At 48.8% G+C, this 27,394-nt stretch overlaps 1 long non-coding RNA gene across 1 annotated transcript in view; it reads left to right on the top strand.

The window, feature by feature from the left end:
• LOC133263402 (uncharacterized) overlaps positions 1 to 27,394 on the top strand; it is a 162,983-nt gene that overhangs the window by 75,835 nt on the left and 59,754 nt on the right. The window contains exon 2 of the long non-coding RNA XR_009741481.1: positions 5,007 to 5,077. This is a non-coding gene — a long non-coding RNA (uncharacterized LOC133263402). The remainder of the gene's footprint in view (positions 1 to 5,006; positions 5,078 to 27,394) is intronic.

Below are 27,394 nucleotides of genomic sequence, written 5' to 3'. Positions count from 1 at the left end.
AACGTGTAAATAAGGTCAGCCCTACATGAAGTGCGTGTGGATAAAGCAGGTCCTGCGCTTAATTGCATGTAAATAAGGGGGGGTAACAATGGTGGGATGAGAAATGGGGAGGGATGGAGGGGGAGAAATGGCAGGAATGTGGGGAATGGGGTGGGAAAAGGGGAAAGGGGAGGGGGAATGGGGGGCATAAGGGGGGCAGGGGGGAAGATGGGTATGCGGTGGGGGAGGGGAAGAGGGGGAAAAAACGGGGGGGGGGGGAGGGCGAGGAAAGGCCCCATATTCAGCCCCATGGGGGGCAGCCGGGAGGGGATAAACGGGGACACGAGTTGGGGAGCTCAGAGCTGATTGGCTGTTGCCTGGGCAACGCTCGCCAGAACGAGGCCGGGTGTGTGTGTGTGTGTGTGTGTGTGTGTGTGTGTGTGTGTGTGTGTGTGTGTGTGTGTGTAATGCATGGGAAGCGGTACGTGGAGACCCCGTTGCTAGGCAACGGCGGCATCCAACCCGGAAGTGCGGAGAGCATCGCGGAACGGGGATGGGGAAAGGCCGAAACACGGGGGGGGAGAGGGGGCCTCGATTTCCTGTGAAATCTTTATTTATTGGTTAAGTTTCCTTTTCATACATTCTTAAGGTGACCTCTCCCCCCCCCCCCCCTTTTACATCGGTGTCAATAAGGCTTCGGATAGACCCCCCCCCATCCCCCCTTTATCCTCCCCTCTCCCATCCCGGGTATAAAGAGGGGGGGAGGTGCCACCCCCCGACACCCCCGGGTGGGGGATGGGAGGTTGTGTCCATTGGCACCCTCCCCCACATCCACGCCCCCCGTTTTGGGGTGCTGGGGGGGAGGTGAGGTCCATCCTCCCCCTTCCCCACAGACAGTTCATCAACAGGCACTTAATGACACCCCCGCACCTTCCCTGCCCACCCCACCCCCGTTTTTGGTTGCATGAAGCCCCGAGGGAGGGGAGGGCTCTCCTCTGCACCGGTTACTGCAGGGCTCTCCCTCCTTAAAGAGCCCACGCTCACCGTGGGGGCCCCGTCACAATGGGCAAATCCACAGCGACCGTCACGGCTTTGGGATGGCGGCAGCATCGTGCCCATGGCCACTGGGCAGCCAGGGGTGCTCCGGGAGTGGCTGCGGGGGGAGCAGCCTCTGCCCAGCCGGCTCGGGGAGGTCCCTCACGGGCTGCTCTTCCTCAGTGCCTTTGGTCCGGAGGTGGAGCATGCGAGGGGTCACAGCTCAACGTGGGCCATGGAACAGGGCGTCACGGCCACCTCCGAGGAGTGGAGAGGGACCGACGTTGGCACAGCAGAGAATCATGGAATCCCAGAGTGGGCTGGAAGGGACCTTAAAGCTCAGCCAGCTCCAACCCCCAAAGGGACACCTTCCACTAGAGCAGCTTGCTCCACGGCCCTGTGTCTCTGTGCACTCCCAGGGCATCCTGGGGATACCCCTAGAGAATCCCAGAGAATGCCTGCAGCACCTCCAGAGCACCCCATGGACCCAGTCAGAGCTCATGCATCACAATGACCTTGGGGACATGGGGACCACAGGGGTGGCTGATTCTGGAACTCCCCGTGTTCAGGTGTGTGAGGCCACAGAACCCCACAGAACCCTCCAGCAGAGGCACTGGAGACGACAGCTGCCCCACGGAACACAAGCTACCGGTGGAGGAGGCAAGAGCAGCTCCTCTGGTGGTTCCCGTCTTGGTGTCTCGGAGCCGGTGGCGCCTGTGGACAGAGGAGCGTGGAAGGAGGTGGGTGGCGATGGCGATCTTGGGGTGCTGTAGGAGTTGCCAGAACACCTCAAGAGACTTCCCCAGAGTGGCTGCTTTGGACTCGGTGTGTGAGTTGGGCTGGCTGAGCCGGCAGCGGAGCGCTGCGGCTGCCGAGGGATGATCCTGGGATCTGCCCTCATTTCTTGTGGGGAGAGCAAGGGCCTGTGGGGATGGGCCAAGGGGGAACGATTTTAACGTGACAGAGAGGGGAGATTGAGATGAGATCTTAGAAGTTGTTCCCTGTGAGGGTGGTGGGACAGTGGCACAGGGTGCCCAGAGAAGCTGTGGCTGCCCCATGGCTGGCAGTGTTCAAGACAGAGCTGAAAATGCCCTGACTCTTTCCTTGGTACATGATTGAGTTGCTTTGGAGATAAATCTGACTTTACAGCTCTAACACCCAAAGGAACTTTTCCCCTTCACGTGCAGCAGACACACAGATCTCTTCTGTGTCGTGCACTTGAAAGTTACTGAAGAAACTATCTATGGGTGGGAAAGGAAAGAGCACAGGAGGGAATGTTTAGTTCATTGGTGCTCTTCCTTGTAAAACCTGTAGGGCTCTAGCATCTTGTTCTGTATTTTCCATGGTAACTGAAATGTATTTGCGTTATTAAAGATAATATTTCATTCCCTCCTCACCTGTGTTCTGGGAGAAACAGCAGCAAGGGTCCCCCTCAATCCCTCCTTCTCGCAGAGCAGTGTGGTCACCTCTTGCCTCTGTGCCTCCAAACAGAGTAGTGCTGAATTCCAGTTATAAACTGAGGGAAAAGTTGGGTTGGTTTACTCAGTGGTTAAGAGTTTGTTCCAGGTGTTTAAGTCCCCTGATTTATGCCAAGAGGTTTCTGCAATCCCATAACTTGTCCAGCTGATTTCCATGCTCTACCATAGAGCCGAATGTTTAACAACAAACAGAATAGAATGGAAATGAGTGAAATTACAGTAAGTTGTAAAATTGGACTTAAAGTTGCTGTTGGTGACCATCCAGACAGGGTATCCCACAGAGATGTTGATGTTGTCAGGTTGTTAGGGACAGGTTAATGGCTGGACTCGATGTTCTCAAGCGTCTTTTCAAATGAAATGATTCTGTGATGCTGAGAAAAGTTGATTTTTTGCCTTAACTCTGTCTCTCATCAGAGAAATGACACTGCAGGAAGGCAGTGTGTCTGCCAGCTGAGGGAGGGAACATCAGGGTTTGCTTCAGGCTGTTTCACTTTTGGGTTGCTTTTTCCTCCCCCTTCTCAGGAGAGCGATCGCTCTGGGATGGCATCTTTGCTGCCTCTCCTCCCCCTGTCACTGGCATTTGGGACCCTGTTTAGTGGGACCCACAAGGCACGTTATGAAAATTCTTTTCCAACTAACTCCTACATCAACCAGTCTTTAGAGTATCCATAGCTCTTTTATTTATACATGTGTCTATATATATTTCTATGTGCACTGTAATATGATGAGGTAGTGGATTTGTCCTTGAAGCTTCAGCCCAGCCCTGGAACTAGGACTTTTCTTTAGGGTATCTTAGAGCTGTCGGTGAAGGAGAAGAGGTATTGCAGCACAGCAGAAATAATGTCAGAATCCCAGCCCCTCCAGCATGTCTTTGAAACCCTCCCACTGTCCCGCACACCATTCATCAGTATCTCTTGCAGGACTGGCTCCAGGGGCATCTGCATCAATAGACAAGAGCAGGACTGCAGCAGAAGTAGCGTGAGCGCCTGGCAGAGTCTGACCAGGACTGGTCATTGGCAGTGAGGGCGCTGGTCTTTGTCCAATTGTTGGTACGTGAGTGTTTGAAGGGCGTGAGAACCCTGTGTAAAACCACATTTGGGGTTCCCCGTGTGACCGGGACACCCTTGTAATTCTGTGCTTTGCATCCCAGGCTCTGGGCGCAGTGGGCACGGGCCACTTGTGGATTGTGGTGGCAGTTTGTCAAGGCAGAGGGGACAGAGCCGACTGCCTGAGACAGCATCTCCCCAGAACGTGGGCCCGATGATCCGCACTGCGGGCTGGGGGTGAGTTCACCTCCAGATACTGGGATATCAGAGCAGGAGGATCTCCAGAGCTGTGCTGTGTTCTGCTGTGCTCTGCTGTTCTGTGCCATGCCGTGCTGTGCTGCGCTAAGCTGTGAGGCAATCTGAGGTGCTGTGCTGTTCCCTTTTAATCTGTGCACTGACCGTTATTCAAATAATGATGAGCCTGTTATTTGCCTGAAATGTCAGAGGTTTTTTCAGATTGATAATAATTTTTAAGGACTCACAATGGTTCCATGTGGAAAAAGATTTAATTTCATTTCAATTATTTTTTTTTTTTGTTTCATATCACAGTAGGAAAATCTTCCTCACATCCAGGCTAGGGAGGGAGTCGCAGACTCTTGCCCAGAGAAGCTGTGGCTGCCCCATCCCTGGCATCTCTGACTCCTCTCTGGCCCATCTATGACCATTCATTGACCCCTATTTGACTCCTCTATGACCCCTCTCTGACTCCCCTATGACTCCTCTATGACACTCTGACACCTCTATGACTGCTCTGTGACGCCTGTGTGGTTCCTCTATGAGTTCTGGGGCCGTTTTGGCCTGGTTTTCAGGGTGCTTTGGGTGTTTTGGGTTCTTTTAGGGGTGTTTTGGGGTGTTTTCTTGTGTTTTGAGGGTGCTTGGGGTTGTTTCAGGGTGCTTTGGGGGTGTTAAACTGTTGTGGAGGGGATTTGGGCTGGTTTTGGGGTGTTTTGAGCTGTTTCAGGGTGGTTTTGGAGTGGTTTGGGGTGTTTGAGACTGCTTTGTGGGTGTTTTGGGGTGTTTTGGGACGTTTTGCGGATATTTTGGGCCGTTTTGCGGATATTTTGGGCTGGTTTGGGGGTGTTTTGGGCTGGTTTTGGGGATATTTTAGGCTGGTTTGGGTGTATTTTGGCTGTTTTGGGCTGGATTTGGGGTATTTTGGCTGTTTAGGGCTGGTTTGGGGGTATTTTAGGCTGGTTTGGTCTGGTTTTGGGGTGCTGATGTGCCACCCCCCCAGTGCAAAGGGCCGTGTCCCTGTTCTCCCTCACGGAGCCGGTGCTGAGCCCCGACCCCCCCCTACCCCTGGAGAGGCCACGGGGGGGCGCCCCCCCCATCAGGTCCAGGGACCCCCCTATATGGAGACCCCCCCCATGTCCCCCTTGTATGTGGGGCTGGGACCCCCCTCCAATATGGGGACACCCCAGTGGCCCCCCCCCCATTCCCCTTTGCCTTCCCCACACCCCCCCCCCAGCCTTGGACCTACCCCAGAAGGTGTCGCAGCTCGAGGCCAGGCTAAAGCAGCTCCACAGCGACCTCCAGAAGGTTCCATTTGGGGGGGTTGGGGTGATTTGGGGCTGTTTTGGGTTCTCACTGGGTGCCACCCATAGGAGAAGCAGGACAAGGTGCTTTGGACTGGTTTGGGAGTGGTTTTGGGTGTTTTAGGGTGGTTTTCACCTGTTTTATGCCTATTTTGGGGCTCTGACCCGGTGTCCCATAGGAGAAGCAGGACAAGGTGATTTTGCGGTTGTTTTAGGGTGGTTTGGTCTTGGTTTTGTATGCTTTGGGGTTGGTTTTGTCCTGTTTTGGGGCTGTTTTGAGGCTCTGACCCTGTGTCCTACAGGAGAAGCAAGACAAGGTGGTTTTGGTGTGGTTTGGGGGGGTGGTTTCGGAGTGGTTTTGTGTGTTTTGGGTTGGTTTTGTCCTGTTCTGGGGTTGTTTTAGGGGTTTTTGGAGTGTTTTTCTCCTCTTTTGAAGCTGTTCTGGGGCTCCGACAGTGTATCCCATAGAAGAATATGGACAAGGTAGTTTTGGGCTGTTTTGGGGCTGTTCTGGGGCTCTGTCCCTGTATCCCCCAGGAGAAACAGGACAAGGTGATTTTGGGGTGGTTTTGGGGGGGGTTGAATAGTTTTTGGTTGTTTTTATCCTTTTTTGAGCCTGTTTTGGGGTTCTGAACTTGTGTCCCACAGGAGAAACAGGACAAGGTGGTTTTGGGGTGGTTTTGTCCAGTTTTGGGGCTCTGACCTGTTTCCCATAGGAGAAGCAGGACAAGGTGGTTTTGGGGTGGTTTTGGCCTGTTTTTGTCCTGTTTTGGGGCTCTGACCCTGTATCTCATAGAAGAAGCAGGACAAGGTGGTTTTGGGGTGTTTTGGGGCTCTTTTGGGGGTTTATGACCGTTTTTATGCTGTTTTGGGGCTGTTTGGAAGCTCTGACCGTGTATCCCATAGGAGAAGCAGGACAAGGTGGTTTTGGGCTGGGTTTATGGGTGTTTTGGGTTGGTTTTGTCCTGTTTTGGGTCTGTTTTGGGGCTCTGAGCCTGTATCCCACAGGAGAAGCAGTTCCAGGTGGTTTTGGGTTGGTTTTTTCCTGTTTTGGGACTCTGACCTGTGTCCCATAGGAGAAGCCGGACAAGATGATTTTGGGGTGGTTTTGGCCTGTTTTGGGGGTTGTTTTGGGTGTTTTGGCCTGCTTTGGTCTTGGTTTTGCCCTGTTTTGGGGCTCTGACCCTGTATCCCATAGGAGAAGCAGGACAAGGGTTTTTTGGGGTGGTTTTGGGTTGTTTTGGGGCTGTTTTGGATGTTTTGGGTTGGTTTTGGCCTGGTTTGGGGCTGTTTTGGGGTCTGACCCTGTATCCCAGAGGAGAAGCCTCCCAAGTTGGTTTGGGGGTGTTTTGTGGCTGATTTTGCTGTTTTTGTCCTGTTTTGGGTCTGTTTTGAGGCTCTGAGCCTGTATCCCATAGGAGAAGCAGGACAAGGTGGTTTTGGGGTTGGCTTGGGCTGGTTTAGGGGTGTTTTGGGGTGTTTTGGTGTGTTTTTTTCCTCTTTTTTGGCCTGTTTTGTGTCTGTTTTGGGGCTCTGAGCCTGTATCCCACAGGAGAAGCAGGACAAGGTGGTTTTTTTGTGGGTTTAGAGTGGTTTGGGGTTGTTTTGGGGGTGGTTTTGAATAGTTTTTGGTTGTTTTTATCCTCTTTTGAGCCTGTTTTGGGGTTCTGAACTTGTGTCCCACAGGAGAAACAGGACAAGGTGATTTTGGGGTGGTTTTGGCCTGTTTTGGGGGTTGTTTTGGGTGTTTTGGCCTGCTTTGGGCTTGGTTTTGCCCTGTTTTGGGGCTCTGAGCCTGTATCCCATAGGAGAAGCAGGACAAGGTTTTTTTGGGGTGGTTGTGGGTTGTTTTGGGGCTGTTTTGGATGTTTTGGGTTGGTTTTGGCTTGGTTTGGGGCTGTTTTGGGGTCTGACCCTGTATCCCAGAGGAGAAGCCTCCCAAGTTGGTTTGGGGGTGGTTTGTGGCTGATTTTGCGTTTTTTGTCCTGTTTTGGGTCTGTTTTGAGGCTCTGACCCTGTATCCCATAGGAGAAGCAGGACAAGGTGGTTTTGGGGTTGGCTTGGGCTGGTTTAGGGGTGTTTTGGGGTGTTTTGGTGTGTTTTTTTCCTCTTTTTGGCCTGTTTTGTGTCTGTTTTGGGGCTCTGAGCCTGTATCCCATAGGAGAAGCAGGACAAGGGTTTTTTGGGGTGGTTTTGGGTTGTTTTGGGGCAGTTTTGGATGTTTTGGGTTGGTTTTGGCTTGGTTTGGGGCTGTTTTGGGGTCTGACCCTGTATCCCAGAGGAGAAGCCTCCCAAGTTGTTTTGGGGGTGGTTTGGGGGTGTTTTGTGGCTGATTTTGCTGTTTTTGTCCTGTTTTGGGTCTGTTTTGAGGCTCTGACCCTGTATCCCATAGGAGAAGCAGGACAAGGTGGTTTTGGGGTTGGCTTGGGCTGGTTTAGGGGTGTTTTGGTATGTTTTGGTGTGTTTTTTTCCTCTTTTTGGCCTGTTTTGTGTCTGTTTTGGGGCTCTGAGCCTGTATCCCACAGGAGAAGCAGGACAAGGTGGTTTTTTTGTGGGTTTAGAGTGGTTTGGGGTTGTTTTGGGGGTGGTTTTGAATAGTTTTTGGTTGTTTTTATCCTCTTTTGAGCCTGTTTTGGGGTTCTGAACTTGTGTCCCACAGGAGAAACAGGACAAGGTGGTTTTGGGGTGGTTTTGTCCAGTTTTGGGGCTCTGACCTGTGTCCCATAGGAGAAGCAGGACAAGGTGGTTTTGGGGTGGTTTTGGCCTGTTTTTGTCCTGTTTTGGGGCTCTGACCCTGTATCTCATAGAAGAAGCAGGACAAGGTGTTTTTGGGGTGTTTTGGGGCTCTTTTGGGGGTTTATGACCGTTTTTATGCTGTTTTGGGGCTGTTTGGAAGCTCTGTCCCTGTATCCCATAGGAGAAGCAGGACAAGGTGGTTTTGGGCTGGGTTTATGGGTGTTTTGGGTTGGTTTTGGCCTGTTTTGGGTCTGTTTTGAGGCTCTGACCCTGTATCCCATAGGAGAAGGAGGACAAGGTGGTTCGGGGTTGTTTGGGGGTTTGCTTTGGGTGTTTTGGCCTTGTTTTTGCCTCTTTTTGGCCTGTTTTGGGGCTATTTTGGGTCTGTTTTGGGGCTCTGACCCTGTGTACCTTAGGAGAAGGAGCACCAGGTGGTTTCAGGGTGGTTTGGCATGGTTTGGGGTTTGCTTTTGGTGTTTTGGTCTGTTTTTTGCCTGGTTTTGGTCTGTTTTGGGGCTATTTTGGTTGTTTTTATCCTTTTTTGAGCCTGTTTTGGGGTTCTGAACTTGTGTCCCACAGGAGAAACAGGACAAGGTGGTTTTGCGGTGGTTTGGGGGCTTTTTTGTTCTGTTTTAGGTCTGTTTTGGGGCCCTGACACTGTATCTCATAGCAGAAGGAGGACAAGGAGGTTTTGTCCTGCTTTTTGGGGTGTTTTGGCTGTTTTGGGTCTGTTTTGAGGCTTTGACCCTGTGTCCTATAGAAGAAGCAGGAAAAGGTGGTTTTGGGGTGGTTGGGGCGTTTTGGAGCTGGTTTTGGGGTGATTTGGGTTGTACTTGGCCTGTTTTGGGTCTGTTTCAGGCCTCTGACCATGTATCCCTCAGGAGAAGCAGGACAAGGTGGCCTTGGGGTGGTTTTGTCCTGCTTTGGGGGTTTTTTGGGTCAGTTTTGGGACTCTGACTCAGTATGCCATAGGAGAATCAGGACAAGGTGGTTTTGGGGTGGCTTGGGGGCTTTTCTGTTCTGTTTTAGGTCTGTTTTGGGGCCCTGACCTTGTATCTCATAGCAGAAGGAGGACAAGGAGGTTTTGTCCTGCTTTTTGGGGTGTTTTGGTGTGTTTTTGGCCTGTTTTAGGTCTGTTTTGAGGCTCTGACCCTGTGTCCTATAGGAGAAGCAGGCCTTGGGATGGTTTTGTCCTGTTTTGTTTTTTTTGGGGGTCTGTTTTGGGGCTCTGACCCTGTATGCCATAGGAGAAGCAGGACAAGGTGGTTTTGGGATGGTGTTGTCCTATTTTTGTCATGTTTTTTGTCTTCTTTGGGGCTCTGACCCTGTGTTCCATAGGAGAAGTAGGACAAGGAGGTTTTGGGTTGGTTTGGGGGTTTTGGAGATGGTTTTGGGGTTTCTGGAGTGTTTTTGTCCTGTTTTGGTTCTGTTTTATGGCTCTGACCCTGTATCCCACAGGAGAAGCAGGACAAGGTGGCCTTGGGGTGGTTTTGTCCTGTTTTGTTTTTTTTGGGGGTCTGTTTTGGGGCTCTGACCCTGTATGCCATAGGAGAAGCAGGACAAGGTCGTTTTGGGATGGTTTTCTCCTATTTTTGCCATGTTTTTTGTCTTTTTTGGGGCTCTGACCCTGTGTTCCATAGGAGAAGCAGGACAAGGTGGTTTTGGGTTGGTTTGGGGTTTTGGAGCTGGTTTTGGTGTGATTTGGGTCATACTTGGCCTGTTTTAGGTGTGTTTCAGGGCTCTGACCGTGTATCCCACAGGAGAAGCAGGACAAGGTGGTTTTGGGGTGGTTTCCTCCTGTTTTGGTTTTTTTTTTCAGTCTGTTTTGGGTCTCTTACCCTGTATCCCATAGGAGAAGCAGAAGAGGGTGGTTTTGAGGTGTTGTGGCCTGTTTTGGGGGTGTGTTGGGTTTGTTTTGTCCTATTTTGGGGCTGTTTGGAGCCTCTGACCCTGTATCCCATAGCAGAAGCAGGACAGGGTGGTTTTTGGCTGGTTTTGACGTGGTTTGGGTCTTTTTTTTGCCTGTTTTGGGTCTGTTTTGGTGCTGTGGTATGGAATACCTCCCTGGCTAGCCTGGGTCAGGTGCCCCGTCTGCTTCCTCCCGGCTTCCCCTCCTCCCTGGCAGAGCATGAGCCTCACAAAGTCCTTGGTCAGGGTAAACATCACTTAGCAGCAACCGAAAACATCGGCTTCACCAACATTGTTCCCAGGCTGGAAGTCAAAAGACAGCACTGCATCAGCTACCACGAAGGAGAAACATGACTGCTACTGCTGAACCCAGGACAGCAGCCCTCAACCCTTACTGCTTCGACCAGACCCTCCTTGTTAGTGAGGATGAGATCCAGCAGCGCTCCTCTCCTGGTCGGCTCATCCACCATTTGCAGGAGGAAGTTATCATCCATACACTGGAGGAACCTCCTGGACTGCGGCTGGGTTGCCGAGTGGTCCTTCCAGCAAACATCAGGGAAGTTAAAATCCCCCACGACGACCACAGCCTGTGACTGTGAGGCCGCTCTCAGCTGCCTGTAGAAGGCCTCGTCAACTTCCTCACCCTGATCCGGTGGTCTGTAACAGACACCTACAACAGTATCCCCCCTGCCAGCCTGCCCCTTAATTCTCACCCACAGGCTCTCAACTCGCTCGTCATCTGTCCCTGGACAGAACTCGGTGCATTGTAGTTCCTCCCACACATAAAGAGCAACCCCACCACCCTTCCTGGCTGGCCTGTCTTTCCTGAAAAGGACATAGCCCTCCATGACTATATTCCAGTCATGTGAGCTGTCCCACCACGTCTCTGTAATTGCCACCAGATCATAGTCTCCTGACTTAACACAGGTTTCCAACTCCTCCTGCTTATTTCCCATGCTGCGCGCATTGGTGTGCAGACATTCCAGGGAGCGAGCTGAGCACACCGATTTCACCCAAGGATTATAGGAGGCCTCCCAGTCTTCATCAGTTCTGGAGTGCTGCTCCACTGGGGCAAGCCCAGCTACAACCCCATCCCCCTTCGAATCTAGTTTAAAGCTCTCCAAATGAGCCCTGCTAATTCGTGCCCCAGCATCCTTTTCCCTCTGTGAGACAAACCTTTCTCACTTGTCATTGTCCAGACTGGTGCCCTATAAAACCAGCCGTTATCAAAGAATCCAAAGCCCTGCCTGTAGCACCAGTCTCGAAGCCAATCGTTTATGAACTGAATCTTCCCATTCCTTCCCACATCATCAGTGGAAGATGGAAGGAGTGAGGAGAAGATCACTTGAGCCCCAGACTCAAGCAGGGAATCCCCTACTACAATGACCCTTCTTACTTTCTTAACAGAGGCAGTCTTGAGGTGCAAAGTCGACCCCCTTTTCCTATGTGGCCTTGTGGGCTGGCCTTGCCCCACATTCTCACCTACCTCTCCTTCAAGATCCAGGGCCTCGAACCTATTACGGAGGGACACCTGGGGAAGCAGGGCAGGAAGGGGGGAGGGTTTCCCATGACACTGAACTGGAACTCGCTTCCAACCCTCGTCGTCTTTTTGGTCCCCTACCTCTGCGCAACAGCTGCAGGGCAGGGGCTGCCTCAGGCCATCCCCCTCTGTGTGAGAAGGCAGGGGGTCCTTCCCCTTTTGGGGGGTATCTCCCTGGAACCGTTTTGACTGGCCCGCCAGGGAGTTACTCCACCAGTCGATCTCCCTTTCACACTCCCTGATGGTCCTCAGTGTCTCAACCTCCTGTAAACCATTTATATTTTTCCTTCACAGATGTTAGCAGTGTATAAGGGTTTGCCACCACCGGGTGGATGTCTTTCGTTATTTCATTTATTGCCCTCAAGTCTTGTACTTATCTATACTCACAGTTTGGTTTCTTTACCAGGAAAATTGGCGTGTTATATTCTGATTCACATTCCTCTAAAATTTGGTATTTTAAAAATTTCTCAATTGTTTTTATAATTCCATATCTTGCTTCAAGCAATTATTTAATCCTTACTGGTTTAGCTCCGTCTTTTAATTCTACTACTATTGGCTGAGCTGCTTTTGATTTTCCCAGGATTTCGGTTTCCCAAACTGTCGGTATTACAGCCTGTTCCACTTCTTTTGGAATTTGTGGAATAGGTTTGTCTTTGAGAACTAGAATCTGTCCTGGTTTGGATTCAGGGATTTGCATTATCAATTCGCCGTTTTCAAAAGCAATTGTAGCATCCAATTTACTTAATAAGTCCCGTCCCAATAGAGGAATGGGACATTCAGGCACATATAAAAATTCATGTGGCAATTCTTTTCCTCTAAATCGTAAGTCTAGGGGTTGCAGGGGTTCTTTCCCTGTGGCTCCCACAATTGTCATTGTTTTCTTTCCTATTCTTCCGTGCAAATCATTTAAAACTGAATAAGTGGCCCCTGTGTCTATTAAAAATTTTACTTCTTACTCTCCTAATTGGATTTTTACAAGGGGCTCCTTATTTTCTACTCGGCCTAGTCAGCTCTGATTATCAAATTCCCCCAACACCATTGTTTTAGCTATGTCGGATCCTGCAAAAGGATTTCTTGGAGACATGAACTGCCCCCCCCGGATGGACATTCATTTTTCCAATGTCCTTCCTGCTTGCAAAGTGCACATTGATTATATCCTGTTCTTTCTGTGCTCATTCCCATCCTTGGATTATAAAATCCTCTGCCTCGTCCCCGTCCTCGCATATTTCCTCGTCCTCTTCCCCTAGGGTTAGGGAAACCTTGTTCTGTTCCCTGTATCACTGCCAGTAAATTCTGTTGTTGTCTCCGGGAGCTCTCTTTTTCCCAATTATTATACACCTTCCAAGCCACCTCTAACAGTCTGTCCAGGTTATCTGCCCCTTCTAGTTTTTTGCAGTTTCTTTCTGATATCATCTTGAGACTGCCCCAGGAAAATCAAGGCTAATTGTGCTTTAGCCTGTTCCATTTCCACATATAAATCTGTATATTTCTTTGCTGTCTCTTTAAGTCTCTCTAGAAAGGCAGATGGTGATTCTGCCTTCTCTTGTCTAACATTATACAATTTTGACCAAATTATCATTTTGGGCATAGCATGTTGTACTCCGAAAACTACCCAGTCTTGAAATCTCCGTAAATTTCTCATTCCTCCTTGTGTGTTATAATCCCACATCGGGTCTTCCATCGGGAAGTTTTCATCTATATTTCCTGTAACTAATCCCTGTCTTATATCTTCCTGGACCCTCTCCCGAGCACTTTGCAGCACCATCTCTTTTTCTGTCGAGTCCATAAGGGTATTTAAAGCACTTGTATATCATCCCAGTCCAGGTTTTGAGTTTTCATAATCATTTTCATTACTCGAGCTACTTTATCAGGATTTTCTCTATATGTTCCTGCTGATTGTTTCCATATAACCAAATCCCCGGGAGAGAAAGGTACTTTAACGTACACTGGTCCCCCAGTTCCGACTCCTTGCCTTAAAGGAGCAAGCACCGCACTAGCTTCTTGAGGCTGTGCTTTTCCTTCTCGCCCTCCCCTCCGGCGAGTTCTGTGTGAGACTGGGGTGACAGGGGGATTTATCTCTTGACCTCTCCTATTTTCACACCCTTCCTCACTCTCAAGATCACTATCACTTTCCTCCTGCTCCCCCCTTTCTTCATTTGTCACTAGCAGAGCTACTCACAAACCGAGATCTTCCTCATCCTTTTGATGTCGACTATTCCCTAAGGCAAGGCATTTCACACATTCCTGTTCTCCAACACAACCCTTACACTCTCCAGCATTGCTTGCCTTAACAACCATTATTCCGCAAGATTTCTGCCACTTATCATTGTTTCTTAAGGTAAAGAAAAGATCCACATATGGTACTTCATCGCATTTTCCTTCCCTTTTACAATACAACATCAACTGCAAGATAGTATTATACTGTAAAGTTCCATTCTCAGGCCATTTTTCCTGATCTTCTAGTTCATATTGCATCCACCAGACATTACAATAATCAGTTTACTTTTCCGCATGCTTTGCCCGAATCCACCCTCCTTCCAATGGTTTAAGATACAACCTAATGTAGACGACTTAGGAATCTACGTCATTTTGTAAATACAGAGATCTCTCAAACAAGTTTCTCTCACAACACGCACACACCCCCCAATATGTTACACAATTTATACCAAACCACGTTTGCCGAACCTGCAGAGCTTTCGCTACTGTCTAACGGACGGCGCCTAGCCTTTTACCCCGAGAGCTCTCTAGCCCCAACCAAGCGCAGCTTTCGCTGTGTCTAACAGGCAGGCTTTACTACTAGCCCAGCCAAACGCAGCTTTTTCGCTGCGTGTAACAGGCAGGCTTTTACCAGACCTTTACCAAAGGTCAATACCGTACATTTACTAGAAATCGGTACCATAACCCAAATCAAAAGCACCTTTCTTACCGTGTCAGAGGTCCGTCGTGAGCAGCGGAGGTCGGTCGCGGTCGATGGCTCCCCGAGAATCTCTCGGTGCCGGCTGGAGCAGGATCGAGGCGCGATCCACCTCAGCAATGCCCGTGAGGTCCCATCTGGGTCACCAAAATGTTAGTGTGGGAACAAACACATAACCACCGGAATGGTTATATGAGGTGATTTATTGCAGCGCTGGGAAACCAGGGGTACGCAAACAAATCTGGTTCCAACCTCGTCGCATCGCGTTCGCAATTTATACACGTTTAACACAGATTACAACATTAGCTAATGCATATGCATTAAGGATTGCCACATCAGGAATGTTACGACATCAGCCTCTTCTACGCTTGCGCAGCCCCCTCTGGTGTCGCCTGGTGGTCGTTCCGATGAAGTAAGGAGTCTTCCTCAGATGAAGTAAGAGGTCTTCCTCAGGTTGTCCTCTTTACCTTTTCCTTACTTGGATATATCCCAACCCTTGTGTGGACGCTAGCATTTTCTTATCAGCTTCTGCTATGCTCTTCTGGCTACCTTACGCATAGGTTCTACTTGGGTATAGTCTCCAGTACATGCCTTTCTAAATCCACCCATACACATAGGTTTTTGCTACTAAGACTATCATTGCAACACTGGTTACAGAACAGCCGTGACACAAAATTGCAAAGTTACAACATTTTCTAATATACAAAACCCCACTATTGATTTATAAATTTCTCAAACATAATAATTTCTACTATTCTATATAATTGCTTTATCATAAAGGCTTTGCCCTTTTCCAACATTAGGGTTGGTTTTGGGGTGTTTCGGGTTGCTTTTGGCCTGTTTTGGGTCTGTTTCGGGGCTCTGACCCTGTATCCCACAGGAGAAGCAGGACAAGGTGGGTTTTGCAGTGTTTTGGGGGTTTTTGACTGTTTTTGTCCTGTTTTGGGGCTGTCTGGGGGCTCTGACCCTGTATCCCATAGCAAAGGCAGGACAAGGTTGTTTTGGGCTGGGCGTTGGGGTGTTTTGGGTTGTTTTTCCCCAGTTTTGGGTCTGTTTTGGGGCTTTGACTCTGTATCCCGTAGGAGAAGCAGGACAAGGTGGTTTTGGGCCAGGTTTTGGGGCTGTTTTGGTGGTTTATGACTGGTTTTGGCCTGTTTTGGAGCTGTTTTGGGGCTCTGACCCTTTATCCCATAGGAGAAGCAGGACAAGGTGGTTTTGGGCTGGTGTTTGGGGAATTTTGGGTTGGTTTTGGCCTGTTTTGGGTCTGTTTTGGTGCTCTGACACTGTATTCCCACAGGAGAAGCACGACAAGGTGGTTTTGGGGTTGCTTTTGGCCTGTTTTTGGTGTGTTTTGGGGCTCTGACCCTGTATCCCATAGGAGAAGCAGGACAGGGTGGTTTTGGGGTGTTTGGGGGGTTTTTTACTGTTTTTGGCCTGTTTTGGAGCTGTGTGGGGGCTCTGATGCTGTATCCCATAGGAGAAGCAGGACAGAGTGGTTTTGGGCTTTTTTTTGGGGTGTTTTGTCCTGTTTTAGGGCTGTTTTGTGGTTCTGACCCTGTGTCCCATAGGAGAAGTAGGAGAAGGTGGACTTGGGGTGGTTTTTGGTTGTGTTTTGAGGCTGTTTTGGACCTCTGACCCTGTATCCCATAGGAGAAGGAGGACAAGTTGGTTTTGGGTTGTTTTTGAGCTGTTTTGGTGGGTTTTGACTGGTTTTAGCCTGTTTTGGGGCTTTTGGGGGGCTCTGACCCTGTATCCCATAGGACAAGCAGGACAAGGTGATTTTGGTCTGGGTTTCTGGGGTGTTTTGGGTTGGTTTTGGCCTGTTTTGGAGCTGTTTGGAGGCTCTGTCCCTGTATCTCATAGCAGAAGCAGGACAGGGTGATTTTGGGCTGGTTTTGGGGGTGTTTTGGGGCTGGTTTTGTCCTGTTTTATGGTTCTGCCCTGTGTCCCACAGGAGAAGCAGGAGAAGGTGGACTTGGTGTGGTTTTTGGAGTGGTTTGAGGCTGTTTTGGGTCTGTTTTGGGGCTCTGACCCTGTATCCCAAAGCAGAAACAGGACAAGGTGGTTTTGGGGTGTTTTGGGGCTCTTTTGGGGGTTTATGACTGTTTTTGTCCTAGTTTCGAGCTCTTTTGGGGCTCTGACCATGTATCACAGAGCAAAAGCAGGACAAGGTGGTTTTGGGCTGGGTTTTGGGGTGTTTTGGGTTTTTTTTTGGCCTGTTTTGGGGCTCTGACCCTGTATCCCACAGGAGAAGCAGGACAAGGTGGTTTTTGGCTGGTTTTTGGGGTGTTTTGAGGCTGTTTTGGGGCTCTGACTCTGTATCCCATAGGTGAAGCAGGACAAGGTGGTTTTGGGCTGGGTTTTGGGGTATTTTGTTTTTTTTTGGCCTGTTTTGGGTCTGTTTTGGGGCTCTGGCCCTGTATCCCACAGGAGCAGGACAAGGTAGTTTGGGGCTGGATTTTGGGGTGTTTTGGGTTGTTTTGGGCCTGTTTTTCCTCTTTTTGGGGGCTCTGACCCTGTATCCAATAGCAGAAGCAGGACAAGGTGGTTTTGGGGTTTTGGGGGGCTGTTTTGGTGGTTTTTGACTGGTTTTGGCCTCTTTTGTGGCTGTTTGGGGGCTCTGAGCTTGTATCCCACAGGAGAAGCAGGACAAGGTGGTTTTGGGCTGTGTTTTGGGGTGTTTTGGGTTGTTTTTGCTCTGTTTTGGGGCTGTGACCCAGCCCCAGGTCAGGAGAAGCACAACAGTGTGATCTTGGGGTGGTTTTGGGGGTGTTTTGCTTTGTTTTTGTTTTGTTTTGGGTCTGTTTTGGTGCTCTGACCCTGTATCCCATAGCAGAAGCATGACAAGGTGATTTAGGGGTGATTTTGGCCGGTTTTGGGGGTTGGTTTGTATCTTTTGTCCTGGTTTTCGCTTGGTTTTGGCCTGTTTTGCGTCTGTTTTGGGGCTCTGTATCCCACAGGAGAAGCAGGACAAGGTGGTTTTGGGCTGGGTTTTGGGGTGTTTTGGGTTGTTTTTGGCCTGTTTTGCCTCTTTTTTGGGGCTCTGACCCTGTATCCCACAAGAGAAGTAGGACAAGGTGGTTTTCGGGTGTTTTGGGAGTGGTTTGGGTCTGGTTTTGGTTGGTTTTGTCCTATTTTTGTCCTGTTTTGGGTCTGTTTTGGGGCTCTTACTCTGTATCGTATAGGAGAAGCAGGAGAAGGTGATTTTGGGGTGGTTTGGGCCTGGTTTGTGTCTTTTTCCCTGGTTTTGTCCTGTTTTTTGCCTGTTTTGGGGCTCTGACCCTGTATCCCATAGGAAAAGCAGGACAAGGTGGTTTTGGGGTGGGTTTGGGCTGTTTTTGTCCTGTTTTGGGTCTGGTTTGGTTCTCTGTTTCTGTATCCCACAGGAGAAGCAGGACAAGGTGGTTTTGGGGCAATTTTGTCCTGTTTTTGGCCTGTTTTCTAGCTGTGATCCTGTATCCCCTAGGAGAAGCAGGACAAGTTAGTTTTGGGGTGTTTGGGGGCTTTTTTTAGAATCATAGAATAGTTAGGGTTGGAAAGGACCTTAAGCTCATCTCTTTCCAACCCCCCTTGCCGTGGGCAGGGACACCTTATACTAAACCCTATCACCCAAGGCTAAACTTCCCGTTTCAGTTTTAACCCGTTACCCCTTGTCCTGTCACTACAGTCCCTAATGAAGATTCCCTCTCCAGCATCCCTATAGGCCCCCTTCAGATACTGGAAGGCTGCTATGAGGTCTCCACGCAGCCTTCTCTTCTCTGCTTCTGCAGAAAACCCAGAGAACTAGATGGTCCTGGTATGGGTAATCAAAGCTAGGAAGTAAGATCCCGAAACATCAGCATTACAGTGCAGATGCCCTGCTAACAGTTTCCCAAATGAACTTACCCAAGTGCCCAGTGCCAGCAGAGAGCATGCCGAGTCCTGCGGCTCACGGTAGCCGGCCTGTTCGGTGTGCATGGCCACGCACAGCACAGTCAGGATGCTCCTCTTCACACACAGCTCTGCAAACGCACTACAGTCCTGACCTCCAGCACTGCTTATTGTGGTTTGGAATGTTTCTGAACAGCTACTGCCAGAATTGTCAAAATGAAATAAAAAATTGACCTACAGTGAAAATCACGCTTGAATTTTTATGACTCAAAATAAGAATATACCTTCCTACTTTTAAAGTCTGTCAAATAAGGAAAGTTTAAAATTATGTAGATAATTCACAATCAGTGATGAAGTTTAAAGTCAGCCACGTGTCTCCAGTTCGTGTCAATACATCTGAAGAAATTCTCTCGTTTGTCTTTGGTACTCAAAGAGCTGGAAGCACGTTGTAATAAACAAACAAGGACCCATGCAGAGATCAATGGGTGGTATTGCCACAAGGCATGAAAAATTCACCAACAATATGTCTAGGTTATGTTGATGTGGCATTGCATCCATTTTGGGAAAGACACCCCCAATTATTAGTGTATCGTTATATGGATGATACACTGGTGGCTGAGAAAATAACCTAGAAGCTGTTAAACAAGAATTGTGTTCAGTGTTGCAACAACATAAATTGCAAATTGCCCCTGAAAAGGTTCAGGATACCACACCATGGAAATATTTGGGTTGGAAAATCTTAGATCATACCACTGAACCTCAGGAAATTAGCCATCAAGGTCAATATCCATACACTTAAGGATGTGCAAGTCTTGTTAGGGAATATCAATTGGATTCGAGCATTATTGGGAATTGACAACAAAAGTTTAGAACCATTGTTTGAATTGTTGAAGGGTGACACAGACTTCAATGCACCCAGACAATTAACACCAGCAGCAAAACAAGCAATAGCAATGGTAGAAGCCGCATTGAGAGACAGGCACATCGTGTGATGAATGGAGTTCCTACTGAATTTTTGATTGTCAGTAATGATTTCCAGCCAGTAGGATTAACCATGCAATGGGCTGAATCTGATAAGGAGAAACTGAAAATTCTTGAGTGCCAATTTTTGTCACATCAACCATCAAAAAACATCGTGACCAGAGCTGAAAGATTTGCTAAGTAAGTTAAATATGAAACGAAGGGATCGTATCATAGACCTATCTGGTAAAGAACGCCAAACCATAATTATTCCTATGACAGAACAGTATTTGCAATGGTGTATGCAGAATAGTGTAGCACTGCAGATAGCTCTAGCAGGATTTGATGGAGCAATCAAGGTCCGTCATCCTAGCCATCGAATATTGACTTTTATTCAGCAGGAATGTATAGAGGAAAAACCCAAATGCAATCTCAAAGTTGTGAATGGTATCACAGTCTTTACAGATGGGAGTGGAAAATCAGGCAAAGCAGCTACTACATGGCAGGAACAGGGCCAGTGGAAATCACATATATTTTTTTCTGAGGGATCACCCCAGATTGTATAACTGAAGGCAGTGACTGAGGTGTTTAAACGATGGAACACATGTCCAATCAATATGATTTCAGACTCAGCATATGTAGTAGGAGTTGTGCAACGATTAGAAAGGGTTTATTTGAAACAGGTTGAAGTTGAAACCTTGTTTAGCAATATGAAACAGTTATGGTTGTTGTTAAAACAAAGAACAGAAGTGTACTATATATGTCACCATCGCAGTCAGACAAACTTGCCAGGATTCTATGCAGAAGGAAATGCTAGAGCGGACCATTTAACTCAACCTGTCAGTGTGTCACCTATGCCCAACGTATGGCAACAAGCTTGAATTTCTCATGAATTTTTCCACCAATCAGCAAAGGTCCTAAAACGGTGGTTTCACTTGTCAATGGCAGAGGCAAAAGCTACCATACAAGCCTGTCCTGATTGTCAACAACTCACTAAGGGTCCTACATTGTCAGTTAACTCCAGAAGTATTCAATCACTTCAAATATGGCAAACAGATGTCACACATATCCCTGAATTTGGCAAACTAAAATATGTTCATGTTTCTATGGACATTTTTTCTCTGGCAGTTTGTATGACCGCTTTGGGAGGAAAAATTTCTAGACATGTGCAAACTCATTTTCGTCATGCCTTTGCTACTTTAGGAGTCCCAGGACAAATAAAAATGGACAATGTTTCACAATCGACTGAAATTTTTTTGCAAACTTGGGGAATCCAACATGTCACTGGCATTCCCCACTCACCCACAGGACAAGCCGTTGTCGAGTGCACCCATCCGACTATCAAGACATATTTGCAAAAATAAAGAAAATGGGGACTCAGAACAGCCAGTAAGTAAATTGGTGAAGGTCCAAAATGTCATGAATTTTTTTGTGCTTGCCTGGTGACAGTGTGATTCCTCCCATTGTGAAACACATGCAAACCATGTCAACCGGAATACTCGAATATGAAGGTTAAATTAAGGTTATGGTAAAAGCTTGGGAAAGAAATTGGGAAGGTCCAGTACCACTGCTAACTTGGTAATGAGGATGTGTTTGTGTCATTACAGATTCAGGCCCATGCTGGCTCCCTGCGGAGACAGTGTTCTCACGGGACAATGGATAATTGGTACATAAACTCTGAATAATCCTGAAAGATACAGCAAGGCCATGAGAGGCCCAAGGAAGCCTGAACAAGCAAGATAAGAAGAAGCTAGAATTCACTGAGGTAATGAGAACTGTGCACTGTTGGCAAGCTTTCGAGGTCAAGTTCCCACACCTGTGCTTAACCAATTATATGCTAGTTGCAAAGGGTCTTCAAGACATGTATCCAATCATAGTATGCCAAATCACTGTAAGTGCAAGTAGAAATACATTGATGACATTATTGTGTGGGGCGATACAGCGGAAGAAGTCTTTGAGAAAGGGAGGAAAATAATCCAAATCCTGCTGAAAGCCGGTTTTGCCATAAAACGGAGTAAGGTCAAGGGACCTGCACAGGAGATTCAATTTTTGGGAATAAAATGGCAAGATCCTCACAGATGTGATCAACAAGATAACAGCAATGTCTCCACCAACTAATAAGAAAGAAACGCAAGCTTTCTTGGGTGCAGTGGGGTTCTGGAGAATGCACATCCCAAATTACAGTTCGATTGTAAGCCCTCTCTATCATGTGACCCGGAAGAAGAATGATTTTAAATGGGGCCCTGAGCAGCAACAAGCCTTTGAGCAAATTAAACGCGAGATAGTTCACGCAGTAGCCCTTGGACCTGTCCGGACCAGGCCAGATGTAAAAAATGTGCTGTACACTGCAGCTGGGGAGAACGGTCCTACCTGGAGCCTCTGGCAGAAAGCTCCAGGGGAGACTCGAGGTCGACCCCTCGGCTTTTGGAGTCGGGGATACAAAGGATCTGAGGCCAGCTATACCCCAACTGAGAAAGAGATACTGGCAGCCTATGAAGGGGTTCGAGCTGCTTCGGAAGTGACTGGCACTGAAGCACAGCTCCTCCTGGCACCCCGGTTGTCCGTGCTGGGCTGGATGTTCAAAGGCAGGGTCTCCTCTACACATCATGCAACTGATGCTACATGGAGTAAATGGGCTGCACTAATTACACAACGAACTCGAATAGGAAATCCCAGTCGTCCAGGCATTCTAGAAGTCATCATGGACTGGCCAGAGGGCAAAGATTTCGGAATGCCACCAAAGGAGGAGGTGGTGCGCGCTGAAGAGGCCCCACCATATAATAAACTGTCAGAAAGTGAAAAGCAGTATGCCTTGTTTACTGATGGCTCTTGCCGTATTGTGGGAAAGCATTGGAGATGGAAGGCAGCTGTATGGAGTCCTGGACGACAAGTTGCAGAAACTGCTGAAGGAGAGGGTGAATCGAGTCAATTTGCCGAGGTGAAAGCCATCCAGCTGGCCCTGGACATTGCTGAACGAGAAAAGTGGCCAGTACTTTATCTCTATACTGACTCATGGATGGTGGCAAATGCCCTGTGGGGGTGGTTGAAGCAATGGAAGCAGAGCAACTGGCAACACAGAGGTAAACCCATCTGGGCTGCTGCACTGTGGAAAGATATTGCTGCCCGAGTGCAGAACCTGGTGGTGAAGGTACGTCATGTAGATGCCCATGTACCCAAGAGTCGGGCCACTGAGGAACACCAGAATAACCAACAAGTGGATAAAGCGGCTAAGATTGAAGTGGCTCAGATGGACTTAGAATGGCAACATAAAGGTGAATTATTTTTGGCCCGGTGGGCCCATGACACTTCAGGCCATCAGGGCAGAGATGCAACATATAGATGGGCCCGTGACCGAGGGGTGGACTTAACAATGGACACTATTGCCCAGGTTATTCATGAGTGTGAAACATGTGCTGCAATTAAACAAGCCAAGCGGCTAAAGCCTCTTTGGTATGGAGGACGATGGTTGAAGTATAAATATGGGGAGGCCTGGCAGATTGACTATATCACACTGCCACCAACCCGCCAAGGCAAGCGCCATGTGCTTACCATGGTGGAAGCAACCACCGGGTGGCTGGAAACATACGCTGTGCCCCATGCCACTGCCCGGAACACTATCCTGGGCCTTGAGAAACAGATTTTGTGGCGACACGGCACCCCAGAGAGAACTGAGTCAGACAATGGGACTCATTTCCGGAATAACCTTATAGATATTTGGGCCAAAGAGCATGGCATTGAGTGGGTATATCACATCCCCTACCACGCACCAGCCTCTGGGAAAATCGAACGGTACAATGGGCTGTTAAAAACTACACTGAGAGCGATGGGTGGGGGAACTTTCAAGCATTGGGATACACACTTACCAAAGGCCACCTGGTTGGTCAACACCAGAGGATCTGCCAACAGGGCTGGCCCAGCCCAGTCAGAACTTTTACATATTGTAGAGGGGGACAAAGTTCCCGTGGTGCATATGAAGAATTTGCTGGGGAAGACAGTCTGGGTTATTCCTGCTTCAGGTAAAGGCAAACCCACTCGTGGGATTGCTTTTGCTCAGGGACCTGGATATACTTGGTGGGTAATGCGGGAAGATGGGGAAGTCCGATGTATACCTCAAGGGGATTTGATTTTAGGGGAAAACAGCCAGTGAACTCAATTGTATGCTGTTGCCTGCTGTGTAATACTTCTATAGCCCATCAACTAGATGTCTCCAGGTCACCAGCGACTGGCCCTGACTTCCCTCCAGCCATCATCCCAACAGAGAATGAACTTTGAACATCATGGGCTGAATGGACTCGGCAGCATTATAGGGATTGGTCCATGCACTAAGAAAATGATCTTTTCCTCTTGGTCTGTATGTATATGGATGTATACATGTGGGAGAGCGATGGTGTATTGAAAATGTGGGATCTGAGCACGACGTGAATGGTATGGAATAAAGGGTGGATAATGTCCTGGGTTCAGCAGTAGCAGTCATGTTTTTCCTTTGTGGTAGCTGGTGCAGTGCTGTGTTTCGACTTCCAGCCTGGGAACAGTGTTGGTGAAGCCGATGTTTTCGGTTGTTGCTAAGTGATGTTTACCCTGACCAAGGACTCTGTGAGGCTCATGCTCTGCCAGGGAGGAGGGGAAGCTGTGAGGAAGCAGAGATGGGGCGCCTGACCCGGGCTAGCTGGGGAGGTATTCCATACCACAGCACGTCATGCCCGGGGTGGGGGGTAACTGGGAATCACCCGGAAGGACACGGGCTTCCGGGTGGAACTCGTTTCTTGGCCGGTGGTATCGTATTCTCTTCCCTTGTTATTTTCCCTTATCATTGTTGTAGTTGATAGTAGCGGTGGTGATTTGTGTACATTGGTTGCTGGACTGTTCTTGTCTCAACCCATAGGAGTTGCACTCTTTCGATCTTCCTCCCCGTTCCTCCGGGAGCGGGGAAGGGGAGAGCCCCGGTGGGGGGAGGGGGACAGCCCTCGACTGTTGTCAGCTTGGCACCACTCACTGGGAGTGAGTGAACGAGTTACCTGACTGGGTTTAAACCACGACAACCAGGAGCCACACGCAATCTCAGACAGTGATCTCCAGGGGGAACCAAACCTCTACCAAGTGGGAATTGCAGAGCAGTACACAGAGAGGCGTGTGTCTCCTGCCTCCCCAATTCCTCCTTCCACTGCTTCCCAGCCAGTCTGACACAGGACTCAGCTCTAGGGAAGGAGGCACCTCCTCAGTCTCCCAGATGTGGAGCCCAGCCACCCAGCTCACATCTGACCATCCCACACCCATGGGCTCCAGCAGCTCTTGGAAGAGGAGGAGTCCAGGCAGGAAGGGGGAGCCACCTGCTCCCTTTCAAACCCATCCTCCACCGACTTGCAAATTAAAGGGGCACACAAGTAACACTGCCCCAGGCTTCAAGAACAGCACAGGGACAGAGTGGAACAGAGTCCCTGTCCCACAGTAGAACTGCATCAGAGTTGACCTCCAGCAAAAGACACATTTGTTGGCACAGGCCAGGCTCGTTGCGGCCTCCACGCAGCGATGGAGGCCACATCCATAAACTGTGTGCTTGTAGCAGCCTCCTCAGCCTCGGAGCATCAACTAACAGCAGAGAAAGACACAAACAAATTCCAAGAACATTAAGCTGAGTGCAGAGGTTTAAATCTGCTCCCCAGGCACATTTGATGTAAGAAATCCACAGCGCACAGATCATGGAGTCACAGACTGCTTTGGGTTGAAAGGGACCCTAAAGCTCATCCAGTTCCAACCCCCTGCCACCATGTGACAATGGTACCTTTCAATCTACCTTCCTCCTCCACCTGAGGCGTCCTGGCCATCCAAAAGGAAGTTTCCACTGAGCACTGGGGAAAGAACACGCGGGTGACCCCCGACATATGCACAGCCTTGCTATACAGCTGGAAAATCAAAATGGGAAATGCTGGTTATTCCACCCATTCCTCAAACAACAGAGACTTCAGGAGATTCACAAATTCGAGGAGACCAAGGGCAGGTTGGACAGGGCTCGGAGCAACCTGCTCTACTGGAAGGTGTCCCTGCCCATAGCAGGGGGCTGCAGCTGGGTGAGCCTTAAGGTCCCTTCCAACCCAAACCACTCTAGGATTCTATGATATTCTGGATTTCGTAAGACAGGCAAATCAATACTTTTCCTAAAATTTGCAGCTTTTAGGCCACTTCCCAGAATATGACAGAACACAACCATTTTAATCTGAGCTATCACTATGAAACTCAAAACTAATGCTTCCAGCCCTGGTCCTGCTTGCACCCGATACAAACCTCAATCAAATCTCCTGAAGATACTCACATATTGGTGTGAATCTGAGTCAAAGCCACTGCCTGTAACCAGTGTCAGTGTCTACAGCACTTTACATTCAATTCCTGCTTTAGCTAAAAATAGTAGGCTCCTATCTATGCACACACAGCTCCTATTTACTTCATGAAATTGCTTTACAGTGCTGCATCAAATTCCTGTTCTTTAATAAAAATGGGTTCTCTGCTTTTCTCTCCTAGTCACAGCACTGATGAAATGTGACAAGATTTTCTTTAGACATCCCATGGCCTTCTCTGATGCTAAAAACGATAGAAGAGAGAAGTATTTGTACGAGTAAACATGAGAATCATCAGTGGGCTCAGGATGTCCCACAAATATTCAGAACAACACAGCAGTGGGCTCGCGAAACTGCTCATGACGAACCAGTTCCTTGACGCCAGGCATTTCACTAGGAAAGCCTCGCTGCAGCCACTCTCTTTGGGGATTGCCCTTCACAGAACTGTTCAAAACCAAAGTTAATCATGCAGCAAAGCCAAGAGACAAGGAACTCATCCCTGCCACACCACAAAAATTAGGGATGTGCTGGCATCTTCACGAGGCACTGATTGCCACAGTTTATTGAACACCAATGCTGAAGGCCTTACCAGCCTCCCAGGGAAGAACTTGTGCCTGAGATCTCCCTTGACCTGCTCCTCACGCCCTGGGGATGCAGCCCAGCACACAGGGGGGTTCTGGGCTCAAGTGCACACTGAAGCCAGGTCATGGGGAGATTCTCGTCACCCAAAACCCCAAATCCTTCTCCTCAGGGCTGCTCCATCCCATCCCCACTAGACTGTGCTCACAGTCCCACAACAACACGTTCAAATGCCCTCGTCTGCCCATTCCACTGGAATGACAGACTGCAGTATCTTTGTTTCAGGGACCTCACAGTGCTGATGAAACCTTCCCACTTCTCTGTGGGGTGTTCTCCCTCTGCTGTGTACCTCAGGAGGCAGGAGTTATTTTAGCAGACAGCAGAATCACAGGAAAAAACAACAGAAAATTCGATTCCCAGCTCTTGGCCACGGTCACAAGCTCACTCTTAACAGCAGGATTTTAATAGCTTGAAATGTAAAACTACAGCTTGGAAGATGAAATTTGGTTTCATTAATGTAATACTGCTTTTTTAAACAATACTTCATTTGGAAATGGTACTACCTGAGTAAGTGTCTACTTTTTTAATTTCAATTTAGAAAATGAGAGAAGAGAGCATTTACCTTTGTCGGTCAGCAGAGCTTCACCCCAGCATGGCTCCCAACCAGTTTGTAACCTGGAAACCAACAAAACAATAATCAAACTATTGATTGGAACCTGCAATAACTCAAACACAAAACATGCCAATCGGTACACCAAATCGTACAGCATCACAGCCTCAACGCTGCTCTTTCCCATTGGCCCAGGGTGGCCCAAGGTACCCAGTGCCACCCACAGTATTCTCCATTTCCTTCTGGGAGCACAGGGGAGCAAAGGCCATGGCTGCCCAAAGGACTTCAGACAACTTGGAACACCTTCTCCTCACCGGCTATTTATTTCTATTGCTCTGTCCTGTTTGAATCAACAGAGGGTGGCCAGAAGACTTCTCCATGTGACAGGAAGGCAGACCAACAGGTCTAGCCCAGTGACGTGGAACACCTCGCTGACCCCAGGGGGATAGGATGTGGGAAGGAGCAGGACAGGGAACCAGAAGCATCTCCCCCCATCCCTAAGCCATCATCCCACAACAGACTTTTCCCCAGAACCACAGAGACCTATTTCCCACTGCTTCTTGGTAGGTCTGACCAGCCTGGAGGACAACATCTGATTCAGCAGGGAGGGCAGAGGCAACGAACCACAATGCAGGGCTCAGCTTGAACCCAGACTTCACAGGTTCACCAATTCCACCTTCACTGGCCATGAAGGAGCTGCAGAGAGGGCGCCGCTGCGTTATGCCCAGAGGAAAGCTGATTCCACGTCACCTTCCTGCTCCTCAACCAAGATCAATACAACTTCATTTCAATTTACTGGCCCAGGAAGATTAATTCCACAGCATTTCTTAAGCACTCAGTACTATTATTACCAAAACTGCTCGAGCTGGGTTCTT

This window comes from Pezoporus flaviventris, unplaced genomic scaffold (genome assembly GCF_033815535.1).
Source record: "Pezoporus flaviventris isolate CSIRO_AGI_PZ_B2104156 unplaced genomic scaffold, CSIRO_AGI_Pfla_v1 ptg000312l, whole genome shotgun sequence".
Taxonomy (NCBI): Eukaryota; Metazoa; Chordata; class Aves; order Psittaciformes; family Psittacidae; genus Pezoporus; species Pezoporus flaviventris.
The sequence above is the reverse complement of the archived record's forward strand: the minus strand, read 5'-3'. Positions and strand labels throughout refer to the sequence as shown.